The sequence below is a fragment of the Nanorana parkeri genome, unplaced genomic scaffold (assembly GCF_000935625.1).
Source record: "Nanorana parkeri isolate BGI_ZX_2015 unplaced genomic scaffold, ASM93562v1 scaffold2995, whole genome shotgun sequence".
Classification (NCBI taxonomy): Eukaryota; Metazoa; Chordata; class Amphibia; order Anura; family Dicroglossidae; genus Nanorana; species Nanorana parkeri.
This window is the reverse complement of record NW_017309263.1, coordinates 35,871-50,325: the sequence shown is the minus strand read 5'-3', so window position 1 is coordinate 50,325 and position 14,455 is coordinate 35,871. Positions and strand designations below refer to the sequence as shown.

Genomic DNA, 14,455 nt, shown 5'->3' with positions numbered 1-14,455 from the left:
CCAAAAAAAAAAAAATCACATATAAATGCATTGGGATGCATTTTTGGTGCGTAAGAAAAATGTAACGTACCACATCTGATCCGGACATGGTGTGAATGGGCCCTGACACCAGGTCCGGACCCCCAGGGGAATGCAGGCAGATATGTTCAAAACATGCGAGTAAGTTACTCGGGTCTCTTCTTTTTCAGTAAGGTGGAGTTGAAGGTATCTGAAATGTTCAGTCTCCGAGATCCGTTTATGTTCCCGCAGATATAGCCAGGAGGGTGTGGTAATGGATCGCACCAGGTCATATACTACATGAAATTCATTATTCATCCACCACTGAAAAGCGTTGGGGCTATCCATTCCTGGCTGAAACAGTGGCCGGGCAAACAAGGGAAGAAGTGGAAAGTACGGGGAGAGTAGATTAGCTGAGTATTTAATAGAGTCCCACAATTTAAGCGAATGTAACATAAGTGGGCTTAGGGTTTTAGGCCTCTTAGTAGTCGGAAGCCAAGGCAACACCGATAACGGCACAGGGGAGCAGTTCGGAATTTCCAACATAAGCCAAAGAGGGGGAGATTACTTTTGGTGTAGGGTTATTAAAGGCAAGAGTTGGGAGGCCTGATAGTACAACAGTATGTTAGGTAGACCCAAACCCCCATCTCTTTTATGTTTATATAAAGTAGTGCGAGCCACTCTAGCTTTGAGGGGGTGCCAGATGAACTGGAGGATACTCCTCTGAATGGAACGCAAAGCGAAGGAAGAGATGGCTACCTGTAGTGTTCTAAAATAATACAGAAGTTTGGGTAGTATAGACATCTTGAGGGCCGAAATCTTGCCGAACCAGGATAGTTTATGAGGAAGCCAGGATATCAGCATTTTCTTTAAGTGTCGAAATAGTGGGATATAATTTACGGACTATAGAGTATCGTAGGAAGGGGTAATTTTAAATTCCCAAATAGCTGATACAGGCGGTCCCCGGGTTACATACAAGATAGGGACTTTAGGTTTGTACTTAACTTGAATTTGTATGTAAGTCGAAACAGTTAAATTTTTTAGTTTTGGATAGCATAGGGAAGGGTCACGGTTCTTTTGCTGTCTGTTCCTGTTGTTCAGAAGATTAATATAATTAAAATATTTTTTTTAAATTTAAAATGACACAGCAAAAAAAGTTTTTTCCTATTTTTAACTTTATTTTTTATTATTTGTTTGCATTTTTATTTTTTATTTAACCTTTACATTTTTTTTGTCTTTTTAATTTAATTTTTTTAACTTTTTTATTTTAATGCTGGGAGCCATAGCCAGCCTGCTATTGGATATTTCAAATTGCAATAGCCAATAGCAGGCTGGCTATTGCATCTGCCCACTGCCTGCTGGCAATCAGCAAGGGGGGGGGTCAGGTCCCCCCCATGCTGATTGACAGCAGACAGTGGTCATGTGCAATAGCCAGCTTGCTATTGGCTATTGCATTTTTACAATATCCAATAGCAGGCTGGGTATGGCTCCCAGCCTGCAATGAAGAGTAGGCAGGGGGGCGGGGCAGAGGAGCCGTGGCCGGACCAGGAGACCGGTGGATCGTCCGGACCGGGGAAGCCGACGGAACGGCTGAAGAGGAAGCCATCAGCGGAGGTACGTGGGGCATCGGCGGTATGCAGCGGTCTGTGTCCACGCTGTCTCCGCCAACACAGGTGCGGAGAGCAGCGGAGATTGAAAGGACACAGGCCGCTGCAGCCACAGTTCTCCTAAATGTACCGGCGGCTGCCGGCACATTTAGGAGTACTGTGGACCCCGTTCGTAAGTACGGATTGTCCGTAAGTCGGACGTCCGTAACCTGGGGACTGCCTGTATAGGATTTGGCCCAAGCGGATGTAAACTTGGTGCATAGATGTTGGCATGGACTGTTTCGTTCCATCCTAACAACATTTGTATAACCTGAAGGTGTATGTGGCCGGATATAAATATTGCTGATCGTCAGGGCTTGAAAATATTTAGGGTGTCTCACCAGTCAGCATGACAGGACTATAGCATTGCAATTTATGTTAAAGGAGAACTATGGGGTTAGGGCTTTCCCCCACAGTTCTCATTAGGGTCACGGGAGGACACAAACTAGCGTCCTCCCATCACCCTAAGCTCAGTATACTGCGAGCTACAGCTCGCAGTATACCGAGATGCCGCAGCTGAAGCGGATCCTGACAATTATGTCTAGATCCGCCCAGCGGCGCGAGTGACAGCTGGCTCTGCCTATCTAGAGTTAGCGCTGGAGGATCGGAGCGGGGAGGGGGGAATCCAGTCCCTCCCCTGTCACGGCAGAGAGCCGTGACAGGATCGAGAAGTGAGCGAACGCCAGTATGTGTTCGCTCACTTCCCAATCTACTGAGCCGACCTGTGACAGTTTCATTGTCACAGGTCGGCTAGAACTATGAGGATGAGTGAAAAGCACTCACCTCATAGTTTTTTTTTTTTTTTCATTCTTTATTTTGAATTTTCAGATATAATAGAGAACAAGAACATATATAACAGTCTATGCCGTATTTCACTTAATTGCATTAACAGGTATACAAATCGAGCAAGCGTATCTCGGTTTCTGGAATCAGTAGGTAGCATGAGAGAAGAAGGTCAGTTTAATAGGTGTCTATCTACTAGCAAGGGTCCGTGGGCCCTAGTACACAGGACATTGTTTCTACGAACACATTGATCAGGTTTAGTATAAGGTCTCACAATGCTATTCTGGCAATCATTCATAAAAGGGTGTGTAGTGGGCATAGAGGGGAGTGACATGGATGGAGTATATGGGAGGGGGGAAGGAGGGGTTTTGAGTCCTGATAAGGGCTATAGGAAAGCGAAAGAACAGTTATAGGGAAGGGGAAGCAAAAGAGCCCAGATCCGGGCTAGGAATGTGGTGATCTCAGACATGGAACCTGTCGAGACTTACGTTGGCAGTAGGGGCATGTTGTATCTGGCTGTGATGACCCTCGGGGTGGTTCAGTTTTTCTAAGGCCTCGTTCGAGATGTGTTCCCCGAGTATGGCATGGTGCTTCACTCCACCATTAGCTTACCATATTCTGTGGAATAGAGGAATTCTAGCCAGTAAAACCAAGTTTTGCAGAATGCGCTGTCTCTGTGATGTAGGGAAGCAGTCATTTCCTCCATCACTCGGATCTCATCCACCTTACATAGAGACAGCTTCACTGTGGGTGGATCAACACTTTTCCAACACAGCGGCACACAGGCTCTAGCTGCGTTGATCAGGTGTATCAGCAGGGATTTGCGGTATCGGGCCCTGGGCAGTGGAGACAGATGGAGCAACAGAGCAGCTGGATCTCCCGCTAGAGACATTCCTGTGAGTTGTTTGATTATCCGAAGGACTGCATCCCAGAACCCCCCCGAGGCATCGACAGAACCAGAACACGTGGAGGATAGAGCCCTCCTCCTGTCAACACCTCCAACACGTCAGAGGAGTCTGAGGGAACATTTTGTGAAGCTTGGTTGGGACATAATACCATCTGGTGAGTAGTTTGTAGCCTGTCTCTTGTATGAAATTAGCTATTGAGGCCTTGTGTGCAAAGTGAAGTATGTAATCTTTTTGGTCTTGTGTGAATGCAGTGGCCAGGTCTCTTTCCCACCTAGCCAGAAAGCTAGGTTCAGGTTGGTCAGCCAGGCAGTGTCGTGAGGGCATAGGCCTTGGACAAGCCGTGGTCCACGTAACTACCTGCCAAGTAGACGTCTTCAAATGGTGTCAGTACTGTACGTGGAGGTGGGGACACGCTAAGTTTAGAAAAGGTAGCTACGTAGCTGTAGGGCCTGCCAACTCAGCAGTGGAGGAGAGACCAAGCCCCTAAGCGAGTCTAGGTTGGTGAAGTCTTCAATGGGTTGGAAATGTCCAATCCTGAAACGATTTGATTCCACCAGGCGCATGAAAGAGCTGTCGGCTAGACTGGGAGCAAAGGCCGGGTCACCCACAATTGGTGACATAAGAGTGCGAGGTGCTGTCTGGGAGTAGCGAGGGCGTCATCCTAAGCACTCATATCGTGACACCTGTAAGTAGGTGTTGTAGTACTTCCCTGGGCAGGGGTGACGTGGTCCATAGCAGTCCCGTCAATGGTAAGGGGGAGACTGCTTGTTCAAATTGCAACCAGCGTTTGTCGGAAGACACGTTACACCATTCGAATGCACGAGCCATATGCACGGCCAGGTGATATCGAATGGGGTCCGGGAAACCGACCCCCCCTCTAGACTTGGGCAGCGCCAGTAGGGATTTGTTCAGCCTGTGGGCACCGTTCACCCACAGAAAGGAGGCAAACTCTCTCCGCACCAATTTCAGAAACGTCGTTGGGATGTGTACTGGCAAGGTTTGGAACAGGAAGAGTAGTCGTGGAAGAATATTCATTTTCAATACGCTGTTTCTCCTGAACCAGGAGATGGTGAGGCCTGACCACTTGGAGAGATCGCGTCCAAGTTCGGAGAGCAGAGGTGGGAAATTAATTTTAAAAACCCTGGCAACTGATAAGGGCAGTTTCGTCCCTAGGTAAGTGATGTGTGAAGTGGACCAACGAAAGGGAAAGGCCGCTTGGAGACCCATGAGAGTGGGGTGGGTCACCGTGAGGTTAAGTGCCTCGGATTTCTGGAAATTTATTTTGAAATTTGAAGACTTTCCATAGGTCTCCAGCTCGGCCTTTAGATTCGGAAGGGAGAGTGTAGGTTTGGTCAGCATGAACAGAAGGTCACCAGCGTAGCCTGCTATTTTGTGCGTCCTTGGGCCAGGGAGTAGTCCTGAGATATTTGGGTTATCTCTGATTCTGCCAAGTAAGGGTTCCAGCATTAGGATAAAAAGTAATGGGGAGAGCGGGCATCCCTGTCGTGTCCCGTTGGTTAGTGGAAAATAGGCAGAGTACGTGCCATTTACCCGTAGCCGGGCCGTGGGGGTAGACTATATCGCCGATATCCACCTGCATATATTGTTTCCAAACCCATCCGCCCTGAGCGTCGAGTGGAGGAACGGCCAATCTACCCGGTCAAACGCCTTTTCCACGTCGGTTGATAGGAGGATGGCTGGGATACGCTTTGACGTGGCTAAATGAATTGCATTCAGCACCCTGGCAGTATTGTCCTTAGCGTCTCTATGTGGCAGGAAACCTACCTGGTCAGTATGGATGATTTTGACTACACTGTGTAGTAAGCGGTTGGCCAAAATTTTTGAGAACAATTTCAGGTCTATTTAAACAGGGATATCAGGCGGAAGTTAGAGCAGAGGGAGATGTCCTTCCCTTCCTTAGGGATGACCGTGATTGTAGCCCGGAGGGAGTCCGCTGGGATCGGTGAGAAGGGAGTTGTACGTCTGGAGGAAAGGGTGAGTCAGCTGGTCGCTAAAAGTCTTGTAATAACGGAGGGAAAAGCCATCGGGTCCCGGGGCCTTACGTGGCTTCATGCGTTTCAGGGCCCGTGCCCATTCTACTGCGGTGATGGGCGACTCTAGTCCCTCCGCTTCCTCTTGGGGTATGCAGGGCAAATTTGTCTGTTCAAGATAGGTTTGGGTTCTAGCGATGCGTCTTGAGATGGAGTCTGGGGTCCCAGGGCCCTCTAAATTATAAAGTTCAGTGAAGAAGTCCCTGAATCGATCGGCTATGGCCTCGGAGCTAGAGAGATTGCCGTTGCGCCCCGTGATAGCAGGAATAAATGTTTGGGCTCGGGCATCTCTGAGAGCTAATGCCAAGGACCTGCCAAGCTTGTTGCCGTATTCAAAGTAGGAATGTTTGACCCTCACCTGTTTCGCTTTGATCTTACCTAGCAGAATATCATTCAGTTGCTGACGTAAAGTCCATAGCTCAGCCTCCACCGCTCTTGCGAGGGTTTGTTTGTGGCGGGACTCAAGGCTGCTATTCCGAGCTAGCAGCGAAGAGATCGTTTCGGTGCGCTTTCGCTTTGCGTGGGAGGCATGAGCTATGAGGGTACCCCGCACACAGCACTTGTGGGCTTCCCAGATAGAGAGATGGGATGACTCTGGGGTCTGGTTATGTCGGAAAAAGTGAGTGAGATCCTGCTTAATGCGGTCTGTCAGTAGGGTGTCATCAAGAAGGTCGTCATTAAGCTGCCAGTGCCATGGTCTGAGTCCTTCCGAATGGAGCAGCGCCTCCATCAGGATCGGGGCATGGTCAGAGATCGTGATGACGTCTATGGAGGAGTGACGTACTCTGTGCAGGTCTTGCTGTCTGACCAGGAGGTAGTCTATCCGTGAGTAAACTCTGTGTGCGGTGGAGTACAATGAATAGTCCCGCTCTCGAGCGTGCATTAGCCGCCACACATCTACCAATTGTTCTGCATGCAGGGTCTTCCGCAGCTTTCTAAGGAAGGCGTAGGAGAGGTGTCAGGCATTTCGAGAGACATCTAGTTGTGGGTCAATGGCAACATTAAAGTCACCGCCCATAATAAGAATCCCCTTTTCAGAAATATAGAAAAAAATAAAAACCCCAGTGGTGAATAAATACCACCAAAAGAAAGCTCTATCTGTCCCCAAAAAATGGTATAAAATTAATTTCAGTACAGCGTTGCATGACGGAATAAATGTCAGTCAAAGTACCGCAGCGCTAAATCCTGAAAAATGGCCTGGCCAGGAAGGGGGTCAAAACACCTGGTCTTGAAGTGGTTAAGTATGTCCATTTTATTTGAACAAAGTCACGGTGAAAACAGCCAACGTTTCGGGGCCACGCAGGGTCCCTTCATCAGGACAAAGGATGTGACAAATCACATCCTTTGCCCTGATGAAGGGTCCCTCCGTGGCCCCGAAACGTTGGCTGTTTTCACCGTGACTTTGTCCAAATAAAATGGACATACTAAATGATATTGCTGAGTGCTGGTGATCCTTATCCTCTTCTTTGTGTCTGCACGGCGCCATCCGTGGTCATCACTGCGAGCACCAATTTTCTTACTGGCAGGGAGCGTTGTGAGGAGTGCGGAGGGACTCTGTGTTCATTTATGTCGGGTAAAGAGACACCAAAACATGTAAAGCCTTAAAATTGCGCTCACCCACAAATTCGCAAAAAAACGACCACAACGAAAATTGGCCATAGGTGACGCTTTCACTGCTCATCAGTTAAGCATTATGTAATTTATGGCCCTAATATTATTGCTCACACTCTGACGTTCGCTGCGAAATGTAACATGTGCGGCACAACAGGCGCAATCGTCGTTTTTGCTCGTAGGCGCACCCGACGCATATTTTGTATGTGGGGGCGGGCACTTTCAAAAAAAATTGTTGTTTTTTTATGCTTCTTTAATTATATTTTTATTACCTTTTTTTTGCACTTAACTTTAGTGCTATCACATGGGGGGGATAAGAAGTCCCCTATGTGATAGCCAATTTACATGACATGTCCTCTTTTTATGGAGACATCAGGGGTCTCCAAGACCCCTAATGTCACCTAGGAACCCCCCAGAGAAGCTGGTGAAGCAGAGATCTGCTTCACCAGCTTCTGAAGCTGGAGAGTGCCAGCAGAATGCGGAAGTGATGTAATATACATCACTTCCTGCATTCGGGGACTGCAGAGGAGATCAGAGGGAGATTGTGTACTGAACTCCCTTTGATCTCCTGTCACAGAGCAGCTGTGCCGGTACCGGGCGCACCGGATCTCGGGACTGGTAATGGCAGTGACAGCTGCTGCTAATACATGCGATCGGGCGTCTCTAGTTTAATTACAACGGCCGGATGGGAAGCTACTCATCGGGCTTCAGCGTCCTCTCGTCACAAATGAGAGGACGAGCGGATTTTTCAAGCCCTGCTGATAGTTTAGGTTCCTAAACTACATTGGTGTTGCTATCTTAATTTAACAATTCATTTTTGGCTTTACATTTCTTTTCGGTCACAAGAATACATTTACTAATGAACTCTTTGACCCAAAATCTGCATATAGCGGGCTGACATCAAAGAGGCCCACACTCCAGCCTGGAAGGATCCAAACAATCGGTTGCCTGGACGACAGCTGGCTCTGCCTCTAGAGGCAGAGCCAGCTGTGTCCGCCCCCCCCATCTGTTCCTTCAGCGCTTGAGAAATGGAGAGCTTAGGGGAGAATCCCAGCAAAGTCACTGCGCTCTGCAGGGAGAAGACGGTAAGCTGAACTATCCGCAGTTACATGAATACTCATCTTTCGGTATAGAGCCGGCATGGGACAGCTGCAGTGTCACACAGCAGCTCTAATTATTGGAAAGAGTATATTTTACTCTCCAAATACTTCTCCTTCCTCCAATTTATCACGTGCAGATAAAGTTTATATAATACATTAAGGGCCCGTTCATGCTGGTGCAATTCGTTTGGAGTGCCATTCAAATTAATGTCAATGCAACGCACCTCCCACACTGTAAACGCACAGTGGGTACTTTACTGTGCATTCATTGCAGGTGTGTGTGTGTGTGTGTGTGTGAACAGGTTTCTAAGGCTGTATTCACACCTAGGCATATTGAATATGCGCATTTCGTGCAGGGCGTTTTTTACCGCTATTCGCGCAACACAACAACCCCGCAGCCCGCAACAAACGCGCGTTTCCAAGGGCTACCTGGCTGTATCCCAATGAATACGCGCGGCAAATACGCCCCAAAGAAGCTCCTGTACTACTTTGGGCGTTTTGTAGCGCGTTCATATGGCCTGTAATACGCCCAGGTGTGAACCATACCCATAGGAAATATGGGATTTCGGTGTTTGAGCATTTTGCAGAACGTAGGAACGCGCTACAAAACGCCCAGGTGTGAACGGGGCCTAAAACACCAACCTGTTGTTAGAATGAAAAGTTACATACAGAAGCATCCTATAAGAAGCATAACAAAAATAAATATAGCTGCAAGCAGCAATAAAAAGGTGGCCAAGCAGTAGAGCCGGTTTTAGCGCATGAGAAGATATTGTAGTTAGTGAGTTAAAAAAAAAAAAAAAAAAGACATGATTTTATGATTTAAAAAAATCTAATTCAAAATGGCCGCCGACCCTGGTGACCTCTGGATTACATATTGTATTTGGCAGTTATGACGTTGAGTTATCATATGTATAACAAGTTTAACATACTTTACTAGTGATATAAATGCACATTTATGCAATGTCAATCAGTGATTGGCTTGTGGTGGCCATATTGATTTAGGGATCGGGTCTGGTTTTACAACCGTGGTAGAAGAGGTATCCATGGACATATGTGCAAAGTTTTAAGTTATTCTGATAAATGGTTTCAGAGTTTAAGTGGTTTGCAGAACATTGCACCATCCAAAATGGCTGCCAAAAACAAGATGGCTGCCAGGCAATGTGACCTATGACCTTTATGTTGCAAAAGTTTGGGCATTGCATAGAGCTGTACCACTGGGCCAAGTTGCATCAGTTTATGAGTAACAGTGCGCTAACTACAGGCTTTTGAAAAAAAAGGCCATAACAATAATAACATCATCTAAACACCATTGGCTTGCAGCGGCCATTTTGATTTTGGGATCGGGCCAGTTTCTACAACCGTGGTAGAAGAGGCCTCCCAGGACATATGTGCAAAGTTTTGAATTATTCTGATAAATTGTTTCAGAGTTAAAGTTGTACATATTGCACAATCCAAAATGGCTGCCAAACCATGTGACCAATAGAGCTATAATGAGCACATGTGGCAACAGAGCAAAGCATAAGCTCACACAGCATGCTGTACATCTGTAGCTTTAGTGGTTCTGGATAAACAGGTTTTTTAATATTTGCAAAAATTGTTGCAAAAACCAAGATGGCTGCCACATCATATGACCTTTATATTATAATAAGGGTCTGCAGAGCATAGGGCTCTACCATTGTGCAAAGTTTCATGAGGTTTTGACAAACGGAGCACTTGTTACAGGCATTTGAAAGCAGCGGCGGAATAATAATAATCTTAACAGATACAATAGGTGTCCTTGCAACTTCGTTGCTTGGCCACCTAATAACTCCTACAATTCTCTGTGCTGCATTACTACCCGCAGAAACAGAGAAGACACGTTCCTCACGGTATACTGAGACGCCGCAGCTGAAGCGGATCCCGACAATTGTGCCGGGATCTGCCCAGCTGCGTGACTGACAGCTGGCTCTGCCTATCTAAAAAGGCAGAGCCAGCTGTACCCGCCTCCTCCCCAGTCCGTTCCGCCAGTCAGCACTGGCGGATCGGAGGGGGGAATCCAGCCCCTCCCCTGTCACGGCAGAGAGCTGTGACAGGATCGAGAGGTGAGCGAACGCCGTTATGTGTTTGCTCGCCTCCCGATCTACTGAGCCGACCTGTGACAGTCTCATTGCCACAGGTCGGCTAGAACTATGAGGTGAGTGAAAAGCACTCACCTCATAGTTCTCCTTTAAGCAGAGAGAACTCTGCAGGAACACTGCTGTTTCCATTGTATGAATGGGCTGCAAAATTAAGGCTGCACTACCGAGTATACATGTAAAATATAACAGAGAGCTGATAGCAATATGAGCTGAGCACTTCCAGGTCCAGAGCTTCAGTTTTCTGGTGCGCTGAGCTGGCTCAGAGGGCAGACCCTCTGTCCCTGTCTGTGACTGGCAGACAGAGGCATCAGGGGTCTAACAGACCCACCTGTGATGTCACCATAAGGGGAATTGGTCACCACAGTAAAAATTAAAAATATTTTTTTCTTCCCTCCCACCTTTAACGTTCTTTTCCCAGTCACGTGTCACATACCTTATCTGCACACTGTGTAAGTAGTCATAGCCATCTCTCACCTATATTATGGAAGGAAAATCCCAGAAACAAGGTAGCCAACATGTCCCTGTTCACATGTCCCCCCCCCCCCATACGTTGCCCATTGATTTCAATGGGTGCCACACGCACGACAAAGTAGAAAGTAGCTCATCTGATAGATTCTGCTACAGACGTACTGCTTTTTTCCCCCACCATGCATTGAACACACGTCAATGTGTGTGGAAAAAAATGCATGTTTTTCCAGTCGTGTTTGGGATGCCATTAAGTCATGGCACCGCAAGCATGCTGCACATTTTTTGATGCATTCTATGAACACCTGTCAATGCGGTTCGCAGTATACTGAGCCAAGGGTGACAGGAGGACGCTAGTTTGTGTCCTCCCGTTACCCTAACGAGAACTATGGGGAACAGACTTAACCCCATAGTTCTCCTTTAAAAAGCATTCTTCTGACTCCTGCATTGGACAGACTGGCTCCTGAATTCCATATTAATTTATCCACCTACATTACATCTGCTGACATCTCCACACTCCCCTCGTGCTCACGGCAAGGCCTGGTTCACACTTGCGCGTTCTGAGAACATACAGCGTTTCATGTGTTGTCGTGCATGATCACTGCGCGTTTACGGAAATCCGCACAAACGCAAAAGGCGCTTGCGGTGCCATTCATTTATATTGGCACCCCAAATGTGCGTTCCCAGGACATGCAGGTGTAAACCAGGCCTTATTCTTTCTGTACTCCTTCCCTGCACATGCTGCCGCCGACACACCCCGTCCCCCAAATCACACCATCTGCACATGCCATTTCCCTGCTGATCATATGGTCCTCCCTCACTAATCACACCGTGTTCTGTACTGTGTTTGTCCCCCTTAGTCATACTTTCGGCATTTCCATGAGTACAGTGGTACCTCGGTTAATGAACACTTCTGTTCGCGAACAAGTTCGGCATAATTTTGCTTCCATTTAGGGCTGCAACAACTAATCGATTATAATTTTATTATAATTGAATCGATTATAATTGAAAAAGTTGTCAACTTTTTCAATCAACGATTAATCGGCTTCTGATTGGTTGGCCCTGTTCACGGCTCCATATACGCTGCGCGCCACACCTCCTCCCTACCTCACGCTCGACGCTGCCAGATCCGCCCGCCCGCATCCACGTTCCACACGCCGCACCTCATCCCCGCCTTGTGGTCACCGCCCGCCCAAATCCACGATCGGCGCAGGGAGAAGAACTAAGGAGGAGCAGGTGTGGGCGGAGGAGCAGGTGTGGGCGGATGACAGCCGCCGATAGACAGGCCCGATCTCAGAAACAAGTTGCTGGAAGACTGCTCACGTAAGCCTGCACTTCCCTCCCCCCCCCACATGGTGCTCCTCTATAGCTGGTGGTATTCTGCATTGCGCTGTATAGAGGACTACAAATCAAGGAATACATTACACAGCGCAATACCACCAGCTATAGGAGTACAACAAATCTCAGCAATAGTACATTATACAGTGGTGCAATGCAGAATACCACTCGCTATAGAGGACTACAACGCCCAGCAATACAATATACAGCGCAATGCAGAATACCGCCAGCTATCATGTACTATTGCTTGGATTTGTAGTCCTCTATAGCCGGTACCATTCTGCATTCATTGCTGTATCATTTTACACTTTTCATTTCACTATATTGCACACCACACTTTTTGTTCTTTTATACTTCCACCGCTCCAAGCTTGCTCCTGTGATGGACTGCAATCTCAATACAAACTTGTAGTCCATCACTGGAGCCATTTTTAAAATGTATTTTATTTTTTATCCTATTAAATCGAACTTAATAATCGGCTAACTAATCGATTTTGAAAATAATCGTTAGCTGCAGCTCTACTTCCGTTCACGAACTCTGCATCGAAACACAACCGCAGCCATCTTCCCTGCTCTGACACATGGTTGGGGCTTCCTCTAGTCGAGATCGCGGTCTGATCACCGTTTGCGACCAGAATCGTGGAACTAATTAAGTTCGTTAACCGAGGTACCACTGTACTTGTACTCGTGAAAATGCCCCTGATGCATAGCGTGCTTTAAATTTTTAAAATAGCTTTGGGCTGCTTGTACAGGTGATCCGCCCGGATCTTGTATAGCAGCTTGCTTGTCCAACCCCCTGGCTTCTCCTCCAAAGGAACGTCACCCCTCCATGGTTTTTGGGCTCCCCTGCTCTTCTGGGGGACAAGGGACCACGGCAAAGAAGTTCAGGATGGATAGTAGCTAGCAGAGAACATTCGTTCTCCACACTGTGATCAGTGACACAGGAGGGCTGTATACACAGCGCTTCCTGTTTCAGCTGTCACAAATGAAGCTATAAAGAAGATGCAGCACAATGCTGTGCTGTATCTTCTGTATTGGATGGCAGGCTCATAAAATGAGTTCATCACGGGAGTGAGCTTGTAGCAGTGGCTACTTTACAACACACACAGGGACCATGGTGAACAAAAGTAGCCAACCTCCAGAAGGAAGGACAGTGTCAGCGCAAATTCAGAGATGATTTGAGGATCAACAGCTCAGTGATACACAAATTAAGTACAGTATAGTTATGGTACTTGAATGCATTCTTAAAAAAGGAGAACTATGGGGTTAAGGCTTTTCCCCATAGTTCTCCTTAGGGTAACGGGAGGACATAAACTAGCGTCCTCCCGTCACCCTAGGCTCAGTATCTCGCTGTATACTGAGACGCTGCAGCTGAAGCAGATCCCGACAATTATGCCGGGATCCACCCAGCTGTCAGACTGACAGCTGGCTCTGCCTATCTAGAGGCAGAGACAGCTGTACCCGCCCCCTCCCGTTCCGCCAGTCAGCGCTGGCGGATCGGAGGGGGGAATCCAGCGCCTCCCCTGTAACGGCAGAGAGCCGTGACAGGATCGAGAGGTGAGAGAACGCTGGTATGTGTTCGCTCACCTCCCGATCTACTGAGCGACCTGTGACAGTATCATTGTCACAGGTCGGTGAAAAGCACTCACCTCATAGTTTTCCTTAAGATTTAACACCTGAGAATAGTGTCACTTTAAACATTAGTGGTGCCAGAGGAATTTAGGCCAGGTCAGCAATGCTGAGATTTGGGCAGTGTATGACCAGCTTTAGCCAACAAGCAATAGCTGAGATTTCAATCATGAACACATTCTTCCCATACAGAAAGCAAAATCAGCATAGAAACGACCCACTGATTCAAACAAGGGGACGACAAACGTGTAACAATTGAATACATCCGGGCCCGTGTTAATACTGTGCGGGGCTTCGCCAAACACAAAAAGGCCATGGTGCCAACAAGCGGGCACGCCAGCGATTAACGTGCACGCCGCTTCTCTTGGTAAAGTTAACTTCTACACGCCCATATCTGCGACCGAGAGACGGGGGAGGGATACACGACAACACCCATCCTACGCCCCCCCCAGTCAAACAACCAGGAGGAGCAGCGAAACGTAACAGCATAATGATGACACAGCCAGGAAGGGGCAGTAAAGGCTGCGCATTGTTAACTTTGTACGGCCCCCTCCCCCAATCCGGGATGCCCCGGGGGAGACGATCGCCATCCACCATGAGGAGAGGGAGAAACTCCCTGCACAGAGCCGTGTGGAAGTTTAAAGTGTCCCGGCGAGCTCTCTCACTGCTGATCTCCGCGCCGCAACCTTCCCGGTCTACTGCGGGCTGTCTTTAACGCTTTCCGCTAACTAAATGACTCCGAGAGCACCAAAAAACAACTTCTTGTAGTCTCGGCCTAACCACTTCTATAGAATCCGCCCCACCCCCCCCC

General features: G+C 47.8%; 1 protein-coding gene across 1 annotated transcript in view; it reads right to left on the bottom strand.

Moving 5' to 3' along the window:
* Positions 1-14,455, bottom strand: part of LOC108802630 (RE1-silencing transcription factor B-like) — a 38,588-nt gene that overhangs the window by 23,731 nt on the left and 402 nt on the right. The gene's annotated exons all lie outside the window — the stretch shown is intronic.